The following is a 3,822-nucleotide window of genomic DNA, read 5'->3' as shown; positions in this document are numbered from 1 at the left end:
GGGGGGGGGGGGGGGGGGGGCTGGCAGTGTCCCTACCAATGCTGAGACCAAACCTACGCCCTTGATGAGATGTTAATCAGAAAATTCCAACATATAAATCTCAATGAAAACAAGGTCCAAGGAGTGGCTTGAATATTACAGAAAATAATAATTAGCTGGATGATATTCTTGGGGTGGATTGTCCCTGTTAAACCTGACAAAATAAAGTAACCACGAGTAATGCTATTATAAATCGACGAGGCTGTAATACAAAAATCACATTTTACAATCAGGGACATTATAATACTCTGATCTGGTGGGAACTTAAATACATCCAAATGAATCAAGTCATTCATTAATCATTGATCGTCTTTGTACTCTTAATATGTCTGTATGATTTTAGATGCAAGGACAGGAATATATTGTAGTTTAGTGATGTGCAGTGGTGGAAGAGGTACTCAGATCCTTTACTTGAATACAAGTAATAATACCACAATGTAAAAATACTCGAATACAGGTAATGGTCCTGCATTCAAAGTCACTGAAGTCAGAAGTACACATCAGCAAAAGTAGAGCTGAAACTCAGAGTTGATCAACAGTAAATTAAACGACAGCTGTTTTGATAATCTATGATGTATTTTTTTCTAGCAAAAATGCTCATACATTAGTACCAGTTTCAAAATTAGGATTTGCTTTCCATTCTCTTGTATGATGGTAAATGGAATATCTTTGGGGTTTGGACTGTTGGTTGGACAAAAGACATTTAAAGATATTACCTTGACCTTTAAGGAATTGTGATCAATATGTTTCACTATTCTCTGACCTGTCATAGGCCAAACCATGAATCAATTAACCAAGGAAATAATTGGCAGAAAAATTGATAATGATAAAAAGATCAATTGTTTATCAACTTGCTGAAACCAACATGAAAACGGAGCAATGAGAAAGACGAACATATCAACCTCTTAAAACAAATGCAGGTTTATACAATCCAGTGGAATTATAGATAAGAAATAATCTGAAGCACACCAAATTTACCAACATTACAAAATACTTAGAAAAACATGCATGTTCATTTTCAACATGCCATGAAAGACACTCCACCATGTATCAAAATCATATGAAATTCTGGGTCACAATTATACGCACAACATCTTAAAAAAATACAAAAATCTTTTTCAGAAACCCATTCAAAGGGGTTCACAGCCTCAGAGGGTCAAATGCACATATTATTTAGCTAGTTTGTTTAGTTTAAGTGACAGGTTACTTTCCTATAGTGTGTACTTTATAGTGTATACATTTGTAAATGGGTCACATGGGCGGTTTCAAATTATTATAATTGTATGACTGTAAAACAAATACAAATAAATTAAAGTGAAAGACTGCACTATTATTATTATTTTATCCTTATCAGGGAGATGACTCTGAATCAAAGAACTGGACCGTAAAGCTTTATGTGGCCATAAAAGAAGACACTGAAGTTTTTTTTTTAATATATACTTGAATTAAGCAAAGAGTCCTGGTGGAGACCAAACTGAAAGACAATCTTCAGCCACATGAGCTCTTTCTTCCTGTTGACCACATGGTGTTAACTTCCAAACTGTTTTACTGCTTTTCCCAGGGTCTCCTTTTCTGATGACGGAGGGAACCCTTAAAGGGAAACAGAACACAGGTTATGACTGAACAAGAACCTCACCAATTTTACACTCTTGATAGAGATAGCGTTTTTGACTATCTTCAATCCTTCAATAACCACGTGCAATAAAGAAACAGCCTTGACCTGCTTTAAAACAATCTGATCACAGCAGAATCCATCTGCAGTGACAACAAAAAACCTGCAGCAGGTGTTCCACCTGTTGGCCAGGGCTACTTACGGAGTACATGCTGGAGAGGTTGTTAAAAAGCTCTTGGCATGCGCTCACTTTGTTCCTCACTCCTCGTATGGTCCCGTTCTTGCTGCAGATGTTGATCCGTTTGTTGCTGAAGAGCATCTCTCTCTTGGCACTGGCGTACAGGAGCAGGTCATCGGGTTCGCAGCCGTTCGCGTCTACGGTAGTTTCCACCGCCAGGGCGTTCAGGTGGCTGTTGGCCTCGCTGTCGGCGGGAGGCGAGCTCCCCTGCTCCGCCTCTGGGCTGCTAGCGCAGTCCGAGTCCACCGAGTCCGACGCTGAGCCGCACCAGGCCGCTTCATCCTTGAACACCTCCGCCAAGACCCGGCCGCTGTTGGCAGATGCGACTCTAAACCTAACTGTTTTCACAGCACTTTCTTTTTCCCGTTTCAATTCTGGCCCCTCCATTGAAATACAAAAGTGTCTTACATTGTTTCAGGTCCCATTCAGAAAAGCCAGACTCGCTCTTTTAGCCTATAAGCCATATGGTCTGCAATTATCAAACAATAATATCCCCATTGACGTGTCAGAATGAGCTGAAAATACCCCGGGTACGAAAACTAGACACCCAAATGGTTAATAATACATGAGCGTCTGTCATGGTAACAGCTAAAACAGGCAAACAGTAAATTGATATTACCATATGTTCAATAATTGATCAAGGTTAGTTTTCAGACAGCAGACAGGCCTGTCTTTTACTTTCAACACGTACCCTTAAAGCACTACAGATAACCTTTACATATTTATTTATTTATTATAATGGAATACAAATATTGCCAGAAAGCAATTTTTTGCTTGTCAGTCATCGGACAGTAAATAGGTCTCTATTAGCTGAGTCAGTGTTTTGATTGTTTATCATTGTTATTGGTTTAATTACCTTGTTAGTTAACTATCTCTGACTATTTGTAATTCATATTGTAACGACCCTTGGTCAGGAAAGCTACGAGACGTTATTTTACTTGTGGTCCTTTATTTGCGGACAGTACACAGGCTACTGTGGGCCGTAGCCTACGCCAAACAAACAGTCAACACTGTTAACGTTCTCTAACATCCTTAACCATCTGCTCCCGGTCATAGACTAGCTCTCGCAGTTACCAGCACAAAACAACATCTCACAAGGCATGAGGCCTTCACTGACCTCCGTAAATGCTAGAACCAATCTTAGATAACATCTTAGAACACTTTCTGTAAACACCATAAAACCTAACATAACAGGTTGACATTATATGTCACTCAGTCCGTTACACTATATATATATATGAATATATATATATATCGTATATATATATATGTCACTAGCTGCATATGCTAATTTCAGCGCTCTGTAGCTTTTCTATCTTTTTACAACAATCAAATAAACCGAACGGCTTAAAGTGCTCCCGTGGACAGAAACTCAAATCCTCCCTGTGGACTTTTCCAGCTCTTTAACGGTGATCTTTGGACTCTTTATTGCCTCTCTAATTGGCTGATCCTCTGGCTTTAGTCCTCTCTTTAAGGTTTGTTTTCATGTCATATTCTTTCCATTTTGTAATAATGGATACTGATGTTTAGCAGCTATGAATTTGACCACCAGTTAGTTTCATTTAAAATGTTGCACGGTGTTTAATTGAATTCCTGGACTCCAGAGTAGTAGAAGTTGGGGTCATTTCATTCTCCATACAGGTGATGAACCGTCTGATCTGAGTCACTGTATTGGAGTCAGTTTATTGGTTTATTTTGTATGGCGTTTAGCACCCCCTAGTGGCGATTGTGAATAGCTGCACTGAAGAGGAAGTGAGCAAATAGTATCTCCTTCCCTATGTGGGACATTTTGGATTTTTAGTTGTAGTATTCAACATAATTTATTTCAACGTGTCAGGTGACGTTTTAGAGAACATTTCCAAACAATTTCTCTTCGACATTACCAGAAAAAAATGTGTGTGTGTGTATATATATATATATATATATATATATA

The sequence above is a fragment of the Anarrhichthys ocellatus genome, unplaced genomic scaffold (genome assembly GCF_004355925.1).
Source record: "Anarrhichthys ocellatus isolate YVR2014 unplaced genomic scaffold, GSC_Weel_1.0 scaffold2009, whole genome shotgun sequence".
Lineage (NCBI taxonomy): Eukaryota > Metazoa > Chordata > Actinopteri > Perciformes > Anarhichadidae > Anarrhichthys > Anarrhichthys ocellatus.
The sequence above is the reverse complement of the archived record's forward strand: the minus strand, read 5'-3'. Positions refer to the sequence as shown.